We start from the raw sequence: 12,375 nt of genomic DNA, 5'->3' as shown, positions 1-12,375 counted from the left end.
GGATGCTTATCTTGCTGGGATCCTATGACCCCAGCTGACTTCCTGCCCTTTGGGCAGGGGGCTGGACTCGATGATCTCCCAAGGTCCCTTCCAGCCCTAATGTCTATGAAATCTATGAAACCATCACTTGTTCTAAATATGAGAATGCTATGTGTATCTTTAGATTATATGGACAGGGAGCAGTGATAATCAACAGCAATAGTTCTGTTAATAATTTTAGATAATTTATTCTCACTAACAGAAGTTGGTAAGTAGGAGTAAGACAGGCTTTTAGGAACAATAAAACATCTTGAATATGCTAGGGTAAAACAGAGGTAAATTTCAGTCTGACTTAATCCTGCATATTTCAGTGAGCAGGGTTAAAACCTTCTTAGTATATGCTTTTATACACAGGGACCATATAAGGATAGATGGAAATTATTAGAAACAAACATTATCAAAGCAAATGACCTGCTTTTTTGAAGTTTTTTTTTTTCCCTAACAAATTGCTTGGACTGTTTACAAGTCATGTCTCTGAGGTCAACAGCTATCGTTTAAGCATCTTCTACCTTCTGTCAGTGCCAAAATATAGTGTAAGATTATTTTAATATTGCATCCAAGGCAGAAAGGATATTTAGCAGATGTTCCCATGTGTCTCACTTCCTTGAAATGCTAAAGATTTGCCTTGCCATCTGTAGGGCAGGATGCCGTTGTATGTTGTCTCATTGCTTTGTTGCCTGAGAATTATTTTGTTGGATATTTTTCTGTACATATTCAATTGATGTTTTTCAGCATTCAGCATTAGGTGGGGCTGTAAGATTTAAAAAAATTTGAAATGTTTACTGATAATTGTTACATTTTTTTTCTTTCCTGCTGTGTTTGTATTTGCATGCCCTCTTCCATCCCCTTCCCTCCCCCACTCCCAGCTATAATTCCTCCCTTCCAACATGTAACACGGTAACATTAGTATTTAATGCTAACTTGGTACTTTACATCTTCAGCACACTATGTATGTATTAAACAATCTTGACATAATTATCAGGTAGACAAATAGTATCAGCTCTATTTTACAGATGGAAGAATGGAGAAGGGCATCAGGTTGGCTTTACAGAACTTTCCTGTGTTAAGTCTATGACTGCATTTTAAATCAGAAGGAATCATGATTTAATGAGGCTGAAAATTGGGTTCCTCTTGGTTTCCATTGTTTGTATCTGATTTTTTGAGCCTATTCTCTCATGAGTCTCATTCTCTGCATGGATAAAATTTCAGCTGATAATCAATTTGCTATCAGGATAACAAGTTTTCTTTCTGATCTGCACAGTAAATACTAGCACTATGGTTGACATTTGTTCAGTCCTGCACTGTAAGGAACAAGGGTGCCTATACATGTGCTCTGATGCATTCTGATTAGAGTGCATCAGAGCAGACTTGATTAACTGAGTCTGCTGGAGCGTTCTAATTAGAAGGCTCCAGCATGCTGTAGTGTCTCGTGTATTCAGTGTCCCATATTGCAAAATGATGGTGGGGGACTTTAACTAAAGCTCACTGAACAAGCTTTAGTTAAAGTGTCCTGACTGCCATTTTGAAAAATGAAACACATAATACATGAGATGCTGTAGGGTTTTAATTGGAGCAGCTCTTGGGAGCCGCTATAATTAAAATGTCTCTTCTACCCTGGAGCACATATATAGACACCCAGTGTGTTTGACCCCAAAGGAACACTACAGGATTTGGTCAGGCATCTTTTATAATGCTCTGGTAAAGTAAGCCATCATTTGTTTGATAAGAATGATCATCTTATAATGTAAGCAAGAATGTTCCTCAAAACACTGTTTAATATTCCTTTTAATTAAAGGAATCTTAAATGAGCTGATCTTAACCTTGCGGTTATTTAGGAGAGTTACTGTAGGTGATGGAAGAAATAATTGCAGTTTACCATGACCAACCTAAACAATAATCTTTTCTAAATAAAAAACTTGAAAAGCAAAGAAGTACAAACTGCCCCTTTGGAAAATAGAATCCACTGCAGTGGATGAATATAGTACAAATGACTTCACATGACTCCTTCCACTGATGCTGAATGCTGGAATTCAACAGCATATGGCATCATCCTGCTCATGTGGTGGTTCAGATTCACGTTTTTAACATGTGGAGTAGGCTTATTTGGGATTATTTCCTATTTTCATCACTTAATTCATGCTTTTGGCTTTTCCTCTATGAAAGAGATTTAGCAATGTATTGGGGTAGGAAAGAAAAAAACCCGTCAGTGACAATCTGATGTAATCAGCCCTTCACGGCTTGTATCAATAACCTGAAGAAATTAAAGGGACAGTTTAAGATTAAGGGCACATGTAGGTTCTATATACTAAACAGGAGGCTAGGTTATTGCTTGGTTATTGCTATTTTAGTGCTACTGCTACTGAGCAGAGTTATACAAGGCGCAGAAGACACACAGACTCTTTTTCAAAGTGTCTATAATCTAAGTTGCAATAATAATATGCTTAAAATGAGGTAAGTAAATTAGTTTTACTATTCAAGCAGGCTGAAATGCAAAAAGAAAGAAAACAACAAGAAACATACTTTGAAAAGTAAAAAGTAAATCAGGTGTCCTTGAAGTCTCAATAATCAGAAATTTTAACGTAGGCTCAGAGGCACAGATTTATTTTCTTAAAACCCTTTCAGCTCTAAAAAGGATAATTCAGTTTGATCACATATTTGAATGTGGGTATTAAACAAATACAGATGCCACTGGGGTAAATGGAGCTTTGCCTTTTCTCTGGTTGAAGGATGATGGAATGTTCTTTGTATCAGCACAGTATAAAGGTTATAACGTCCAAGAGTCGGAGAGCTAGTTTTGTTCCACTGCCTCATTGTAAAATCGTAAGCAAGTCTCTTAATATTTTCATCCCCCATTTCTAAAACTGGGACAGTCATTCTTCATTAACCTTTCTTAAGCCCTTCAAGAATTAAGATTTAAAATGCTACATACTAAACTGTTGGTGAATAGCACTATGTATCATTATGTCTATATTATTCTTTATAGGCTAGAGTTCTTTACAGAATTTTTTGTGGCATCTTTTGTGGGCAAAGTAATAAGAGTGACATGTTTACAGATCCCTGCAGACAAAGACAAAATTTCAACATGAAGCTTTTGTGTTGTATTTGCAAAAGAAAGAGTTTAAGGAAGCATGCTGTATATTGTAATGATTTGTGAAAGCCACAGAAGCTTGAAGGCATATAAACCCGTTTTCGTTCTTGTGGAAAAGAGTTGGGTTCTATACATGGAGAAATATCACATTTTGATGATAATTTTGTTTTAAAAAAGAGGTGATTTTGAAACTGGACATTGGTACCTGAGTTGAACAAAAATCCTTCTATGAGCAACCACAGAAACATTTCTGTTTTAAAAGAGCTAGTGCATCCTGTTTCCAATGCGCTTGATTCTTGGCTAAATATTTTATTCACTACAAGAGTTTTCATTAACCCAGGATTAGTTGAAAGGTTGTTGTTGTTATAGTTTGGGTCTTTTTTTTTTCATTTCATCAGAAGTAAATCCTATAAGAGTTGGCTGATTATATGACCTCTGCCTTCAGTATTCAAGCTTGAACCAGTACACAGGACCTATAATGCTGTCAAAGGAACAGTTGCACAACAAACAATTCCTTTGAGTATGTGGTACGAGAGCAATGTTCTTTCCAGCTGAGAAACAGTAGTTTTTGGATGGGGTGAATCTCCATCAGTTCTTCCTTGGTATGCCTGAAAGAAGCTTATGTGGTAATATCCGGATAGAAGATGACATTTAAGCTCTGGTACATCACAGATCAGAGGAGCGTCTGCACTGCATGCCTGCTTGTCACTGTGATTTGGCTACCCACTTGGTGATGTTTTTAGGGGGTTGAGTCTGAATTTTGTTTTATGCCAGCAGTAGTGACTCTGGCATCTTGAATTGCATTTTGATGACAACATACGAAGAAGACAACATACTTGCATTATCCTTTGCCCAGCTAAACAGGTCTGCTTCAGAGAGAAGTGGTAGCAAAGAAAGTACTTCTCTTATTGGTTTCTTTCATATGATACTGAATTAGAAAAAAGAAGAATAAAGATATGCCCACCTTCATAATTGAGGCATGCTGTGACTGAAGACTGGGACAGTTTTGTCAACACTGAGACTATTCTGCCAACGAAGATCTGTAATTATGATACCCAGCAAGATTCTAGTGTACCACAACCCTGCTGGGGGCACTCGGACTGAGACTTACAGACCTACAAGACGTAAAAAGTCTCTTGGAGATCTCTTCCATAACGGATACCGGGTCAAAGCTGGACACAATTTCCATGACAAGGATGAACAACATACTTTTCAACATACCTTGGTGTCTTGTTATAGGGTCGGCTCCTATTGGGGTAAGGTCCAGGTCTAACTTCAAATCTTCTGCTTCAGAACTGTAGTCTGGATGATTTTTATGTGCTCATGTACATCATTTTTCCCTAAGGAGAAATTTTTTAGTTAATTTTTCAACTTCAAACAGTTCAAGAGTCAATTTTCAGAAAAAAATATGTAATAAACTTTTATTATATAATGTTTAAGTATCTCCATAAGAGATGGAAAATGCTACATGTAAAGGGGAAAAGTGTTCAGCTGAAAATCACTTCTAATACTCTCCAAAATTATTGAGTCAGGATATATCATTCTGCAGTAAGAGAGTTTTGGGCAATTAATGTTATTAACGTCCTTTTCATTTTAATGGGAATGAATATATAGGTAAGGAAGCTTTTTGATTTGTCAGCAATTAACTTTATTAAGAAAGGTTTTGCATAGTGAAAAATATTAATGTACAACTCTTGTAGATTTAGTAAAGTCTACAAGAGCTGTACATTAATATTTTTCACTATGCAAAACCTCTCTTAATATGTAGTGTCCTAGATTCAGTTTTTTTTACATTAGGTCCTGGGAAATCGCTTTCTCATGCAGGATAGTGCTCTGTACTGTTGCATACTTACGTAATACTGGCAGAGAAATATACAGCAAAATAATCTATACTGTGTATCTAGATTTTGTTGTTGTTACTTACAGTTTTGTCTCCAAACATAGACAGAGGCTGTAAGTATATACCCATTATCTCTGCATTGTGTGTTTGGGGGTTTTTTTGAGCCTCTTCCCTTGGAGATTTCTGGGTGAGGTAGAATCTGTAAGGTTCTGCTGAGCAGTCATGAATTTGGGAATATGTTCAGAGGCTTTGCATCCTGAGAGAATCAAATGCCCACAGAGACATAGTTTCTTGTTTCGTCATCACTTTTATATGTAATTCTGTGTCAGATTCTAGCTGGATTCATGAAGTTGTGGTATTTTATTTGCAGTTTTTAATGAAATATCAAGCATTGGTTACTTAGTGCATTAAATATGCCCTTGTTTAATTCACTTAAGGAAAAGTAAATTATTAATTAAAGGTCTATTTCAGTCTAGTCTATAGCTGTACAAATATTTCTTTTGATGGATAACAGCATTACTGAATTTTTAGTATCTGATCAGCATCAGAAACATATTTGATTATATTATGAATAACATTAATTACAGTATGGAGGAGGAAAAAATCAAGAGAGAGATTATATTAAAGCAGGAAGTCATTTGGAAACTCCTAGGTACATGCAAGTCATGGAATGAAAGAAAGAAAATTTACTTATGTGATTTGAAGTAAATGCTGAAAATGCTAATGCAGCTAACAAGAATGAAAGGTACATGAATGAGAATGGGCAACTATAATCCCTTAATTGGAAGTAATTCCATGACTGATCCTGCAGTCCATATGCAAGCAAAATATGACTGAAATAAATGGGAGTCTTACTTGTAGAATATAGGAAAGTCAGAGGGAATTACCAGCCCTCATTTCAGCTTTTTGAAATCTCTCCCTAGTGTTTTGGGCCATCTGTGGGGGGGTTTCCCTATCCTCCCCTCTTTAGCTTTGCAGTTATACTTAAGAGGAGTTCCCTTTGCTGGGATTTGTAACCAGTGGGTAATCCTGAGTGCTGCTGTTTACTAATCCAGTTGAAAGCTTTCATTCAGTAGGACTGAAAGGTAGATGAATGACAGGCAAACAAATTTCATATCAGAGCATTTTTTAGAACTGTAATAGGGATTTTGACTTAAAAGTCTGCTGTTTTTCTCCCCACCTCCTCTTTCTGCAATAATTTTGGGGTCCCCAGGGCACTCAGCAGCAGAACTGGAAATGGACCAGAAGCACTTCTGGTCCAGTTCTGGGTCCACTGGGGAGCACGCTGGGGGCCCTCCCTGAGCCCCCTTGGTTTGACAGCTGGGTCCTCAGGGTCCTCCCACAGCTGATTGCTGAGCCGGGGGGAAGTGGAGGAGACCCCCAGTGCACTCCCCAGTGGACCCAGAAAGTGGATCAGAAGTACTTCCAGTCCACTTCCAGGTTCACTGCCAAGCATGTGGAGGGCCTCCCTCCTGCCATCCTGTGGGATGCTCCATCTGCCCCAGCATCACAGCATTCACAAACTGCACCTGGTACCTGGAGGTGTGTAGAAAAAACATTTAAAGCTCTGTCTGTGGCTGAATCATTGATTCTCCGAATCAGCATCAAATCTTCAGATTTGGATTTGGCTGAATTGAATCGGGGACAGTGATCCGAATCAATTAATTGAATCATTGTCCCTGATTCAGGCCAAATCCACATCGAAGAGGGCCCATTTTGCACACCTGTAATAGAGTCCTATAAGGTACATCTCTATCCTTCCTTCTGCCTGTTTTCAACTAACGCAGCTAACTACCTCTTCTCTTATTAAAGACCCTTAGGGTTCTGATGTAGAATTCCAAGTCAATAGAAAGACTCTCTTTGATCTCAAAGGGCTTTGTGTTACAGCAGGTAGGTTTCCTAGTACACTGGATATATCGCATGTATGAAATTAGAGGAGACTAGTTTCAGGTTCCTTTGGAAAGTTGAACTATCTTCCTACTTTTCAAAATTGAATAGTGACTTTGGTTGTTTCACTATTTCAGTGCCAAATTAGAGAAAAATGAAAGGGTCCAGATTTTCAGAAAATATGCACTTGTCATCTGAAAATTTGAAGTTTTTATATTGTTGTGAATTGGGCATCTAAAATCAATACATGCTTTTGGAAATTTAGGCTGTCTTATGTTTTAGGAATTGTTTGTTCTGTATTAAATATGCTTTGTTTAAACCAAAAATGTTTGTAGTTCTGACTATTACTCCTGTACATCTGTTCTTATACCTGGAAGTCAGGCTGGGTCCTCTCCATCTCATCTGTCATCCTCATCATACTATTGTAAAGGTATGGCTTACAAACAATTATGTCCTTGGTGACAGCTGTACAACCCCTTGTGTTAAACAGGGGAAACTGAATAAATATAGGGCTTATACCTGTATTACAAAATGCAAAGATCTAATTAAGCCAGTTATACATTGAATATTATACATGGATGTAATTATATTTGTTCATTAACTTGTTTAACTCTTCTTTGAGTTGACAGACCTGTATCAACAAATTAGCAAATTAAGGTCTATCTGAAATGAGAGTTAAATCATTTGAAGTGGGAGAGTCTGGGAAGAGAAGGTGTGGGGCATTCTCTTCCAGCAGAAACAGTCTCAGAGCCCTGGGAGATTACCGCCATGGTACAGCTCCCTCCCACTTCCTCAGGGTCACCCCAGAGGATTGTAGTTGGAGGGCATTCTCCCTGGTGGCGATGTCCAAGTGCCACCATAACACAACTATCTCCAGTTTCCACACTCCTCTGGGATGATTGGAGGGGAGGGGAGTGGCGGTCAGGGGCCATTCTGCTGCAGAAGGAGCACATTTCAGGAGGATTCTTGCAGTGGTAGAATGTCCTGCCCCTTCCAATTAGCTGATTGGCAAGAGGGTGTTGAATTTTTGATGACAAGATTCCCATTGGGGTCCCTGATGGCTTACACCTGGGTCAGCTGTCAGGAGGCCAATACTCTCCCAGCTTCCTTCTCTCTTGGAGAGAGAACAGAGGATTGTGGGATATTATACAAACACCTCAGAGAAGTGTACAGCTGGTCAAGTTAGTGTAGGAGGAGGGAGATCTTCCTGCTGGGAATCTATCTAAATTACTTGTGGAAGACCCAGGTCTCTTCCACCACAAGTCCCTTAAATGACTGCACATTCTCTTTTTGTGTCAGTAGAAAGGCTTTTCTCCTGGTACAAATGTAATGCCAGACCATGACCATAGTCAGCTAAACAAACAAATTTTGGGATCAGTGGGATATAAAAAAAAATAGGTAATTGTTTTGCTAGTTTTATTCAGTTACTTTTTTAGAACAGAGTGGACTATATACATTATGTGGACATTTTGGGTACATCTGTTGTTTAATTCAATTCATCAAGAAATTAAACCAAATTATATAGACTGGAATTAGTTTTATCTCAGCAGGTGGTGGCAATCTGTGGCATCTTTTTTTTTAAATTAAACCACTGAGTAATTCCATTTGCTTGGGGTTTTTTTGGTTTTTTTTAACAACAGTCTTGGTATTATGGGAGACAGAACAGTATGCTTGAAGGATTACCATGCCATCAGTTTGCAGAAGCATGTTTGATTGTTAACATATTTGGGCATGTCATTAATACAACTTTAGTATTAATGGTCTGTGGCCTTTACCATTGGGGCACATTCATAGTTTATCATCCCTTTGCAAATTATAAAATAATTCTGGCAATCGTACTCAGGAGCAAATTCATTTGCTCTGAGTCTCCTTCTTATAATTAATTTCCAGCAGCTGCTCTTTGAATTTTTTTTTGAAGAATGAACGGAAATCTCTGAATTTCTTCAGTCTCTACATCATCTACAACAGAGAATCATCAGTCAGTATTGCAAAGCACTGTAAATCCTTAAAGCATATTTTTAAACTGATATCCCACATCTCTTACTCCAGGTCAAAGCATACTGTGAAATTCAAGAATGGTCTTTTTTTTTTCTTGTTTCAATTCATATTGTTAATTTGACAGTTAATGACCAAGACCCATTCTAAAACAAAAGAACTCTACAAGGTCATGAACTAGACAAGTCTTACGGGTCAGGGGACTTAGTACATCTTTTGCACTCTGGGTTTGGACAATAGAATCCATATGTAATTACCCTGCTGGAGAGTCGCTGTGAGCACTAATAACTGGTCTGAACAATCCCAGCACTAGAGTCTTCAGTCTGTAATCTTTGCTAGGTTCTTATAGTGACAAAGATTGGTTTTGTAACTATGTGGAAGAAACAGCAGCCTACCAGCAACAGACTTTTTTCCCAGCCACATACACAGCCTTTCAGTCTAAGGTCATAAACTGTCTCCTAACCATAAATACTTCCATAACATTGCCTCAAACCATCTGCTTCCTGAGTCAGGTGTCCTGTGTTATAGTGGTAGTTTTCTCTCTTGAACTGATGCCATGGAGGAATTTGTGGAGTTCTCAATGGGTGGATGCTGCACTAGAACAGGGATTGGCAACCTGTGGCAATCAGTTCAAATGATTTGTTGATGGCAGTAGTGAGAGGAGTTGTGACCAGGTTGAAAGTGGTAGCCATAGTTTGTTGTTTGCTGCTGCTCCATCCCTTCCCACTCTCTCTTGCACCCCCTGACTGAAGCTGTAGTTTCTCTCACCCCCAAACTGGCTCTTGATGACAGTTGGTAGTGATGGTAATCAGTGGTGAGGGTAGTAGTGGGGATGAGAGAGAACCCATTGGCACAAAACAAGGAGGTCTCAAGTGGAAGCAGGTAGGTTGGGCAGAGAAAGATGAAGAAGCAAGTTGCTGGCCTGGGGCACCTACTTAGTCTTGCTGTTGGCTGCAACCCACCTTCAGACTAATTTGTCCTGCCACTCTTAAAAGGTTGCTGACCTGTGCACTATAATGTTAAAACAGTGTCCAAAAATGAGCCACAAGTTGATTATATGTGATTTTATGGACCCAGGAATCCCAACACTTTTAGTAAGTGAGGTGTATAGCATTAGCTTTCATGAACCCGAGATTACTTTATCAGAATCTATGCAAGGATCTGAAAAGAAAAGTGTATCAGATAAAGAAAGGTTGAGTTGAATAGAAAAGACCAGAAAGGGAGGGCAAGAGGGAGGAGAGAGCAGGGAAATGGGGGCAGTGCTGGGAGAAGCAAACAAGTATCCATAGGGGCCAAGGGGTGACAAAAGCTAAATCCAAGTCATGACGTAAGAATTCATAGTCCCCGTTCAGACCATACTTAAACCAATCCAGTCTGTGGATGATTTCTTGTTCTGCAGTTTTGCTTTCAAGTTCATTTTTAAAGTTTTTTTGTTTAAGAACAGCTACACTGACATAAGGATCAAATGCCCAGAAAAATTAGAGTGTTCTGCCACAGATTTATGCATCAGATTGGTGTTCATTCATACTTCATACTTACACATAAAGATTGCCCCACTTGTCCAGTGTAGACAGCAGACAGCTGCTATAAGCAGGTGTTGATATATATCACACTGTTATAGGAGAAGGTGAATGAATATTGGATGTCATAATCTGTGGCCATGTCTATACATATGCTTAACTGTGGAGTAGACTGATTAACTGCAGAGTATAGCATTATTAGGCTACAGTAAACTAATTAACACTGTCATAAGATAAAGTACTGTCAAGGACAGTACTATCTTACAATGGGATACTTAACTGCAATTAAAATGCAAATGTAGATGCTCACCATAGGTGTAAATTGAGCCTGGTCAGCCCAGCCAGCAGGGGGCCAGACTCCTGCCTGCTGCCTAGCCATACAGCTCCATACTTTCAGCATCCTCATGCCCCAGCCAGCTCCAATGTTGTCTGACTCCACTGCCTGGAGCTGAGGCTGAACCCCTAAACACCCTTCCAACAGGGCAGGAGCACCCTGGTGGAAAATGCTCCACTCCAGTTAAAATTGCTGTTGTCCTGGGCACACGTATAGATATTGTACCTGGGGATATTTTGCTCTGGCTCAAACCGCCTCTGTGTTTATTGTGTCAAATTAATTACATGTGTAGATGCACCCAGTGTTTACTTGGTCCAGTGATGATGTAGTCTATATTGATGATGGGGCACAACTTTCATCTGGGTCAGTTACAAGGCCTGGTGTCTTGGTGAGAATAGCTTAATGTTTGAGAGACACCATATGCCAAGATAGGTTTGTCCCCCATGACTACCTTGAGACTGTTAATCTTTTTCAGGAGGGTTTGTATATCATTAATAATGCTTCCAAAGTGTTCAGGCTGGAGGCTGCAGGTGACAACCAGAGGGATTCTCTTTGTCCTGGTCTCAAGGTTGGTATTATAGCAGGTTGGAGTCAGGTCTGAGTCTGACTTTGTTGATTTAGCCATACCAAAGAAAAACTAATGAAAATATACAGAAATGGTCATATACAGGGTAAAGCTATTTTTATGGACTTCCCATTCTAAAGCTATAACTTATTTTACAGGTACTAGTCCTTAAAGGACAATTTTTTAAAAATGTAGATTATAAAATTGTAGAATCTCATCTCTAATGATTTTCTTGTGCCTCAAAGAACGTGCTGATGCTGGATTGGTGTACTGCAACTCATAAATGAGCATTTACAAGAAGCTCGAAGCACTGAGAAGGTTTGGAAGCAGAGATTTTGCAGCTAACTAATTTTTCCCAGCCCTCTTGGAAGACTTTGATAATTTTACCATTCAGGAAACAGGTTTCTTGTTTGAAACTGAACAACACATGGCTTAGTTTTAATTTGCTTTCCTTCTGAATAACTGAGCTTGATCAGAAAATGTAGTGATACTGAGCAGCTTTGCATTGCTTTGTATTTAGGTCCTAAATTGCTCCACAGAGCTTGATTAATCTTCACACCATTCCTGTGAAGTATGTAATTAAATTATTATACCCATTTTACATACAGGGTGGGAGAGATCTTTAAGACTTGCTAAGGCTACTTTGCGCCACTTAGGAATAATAATAATAATAATAATAATATGGAGCTACTCTATAGAAGGTTGTAGAAACCAATCCTCAACTGTAAAATCATTTGAGAGAAGTTACATGTGTGCTTGTGATTAGAATCACTAGAGTCTACTAACATGGATGCCATTTTAGAGGAGTTATGCACAGAAGTTATGTATGTTTAAGTGTTTGCAGAATTAGGACTTAACTTGGCTTTACAGAAGTAGAAAATGATTTGCAAGTGCAAAGAATGATTATTAGTATTAAAATCAAGAATATCAGTTAAGAGGATGCATGAATTGAAACTGTCCTAGGCCTAACTCCTAATGGCCAAACTACTACATTAAACAACTTTTATGCAACTCCTTGGCTCTACTGTCCAGAAAATATTGTCTTTAAAGCCTTCTGTTTAATGGTATAAGCTGTGTATGTACAATATACCTTTACTCAAAGAGCTG

At 38.7% G+C, this 12,375-nt stretch overlaps 1 protein-coding gene across 1 annotated transcript in view; it reads left to right on the top strand.

Annotated features, from left to right (window-relative positions):
* Nucleotides 1–12,375, top strand: part of KCNMA1 (potassium calcium-activated channel subfamily M alpha 1) — a 997,979-nt gene that overhangs the window by 627,744 nt on the left and 357,860 nt on the right. The gene's annotated exons all lie outside the window — the stretch shown is intronic.

Source organism: Crocodylus porosus, unplaced genomic scaffold (assembly GCF_001723895.1).
Source record: "Crocodylus porosus isolate Cpor-Errol unplaced genomic scaffold, CroPor_comp1, whole genome shotgun sequence".
Lineage (NCBI taxonomy): Eukaryota > Metazoa > Chordata > Crocodylia > Crocodylidae > Crocodylus > Crocodylus porosus.
The sequence above is the reverse complement of the archived record's forward strand: the minus strand, read 5'-3'. Positions and strand labels throughout refer to the sequence as shown.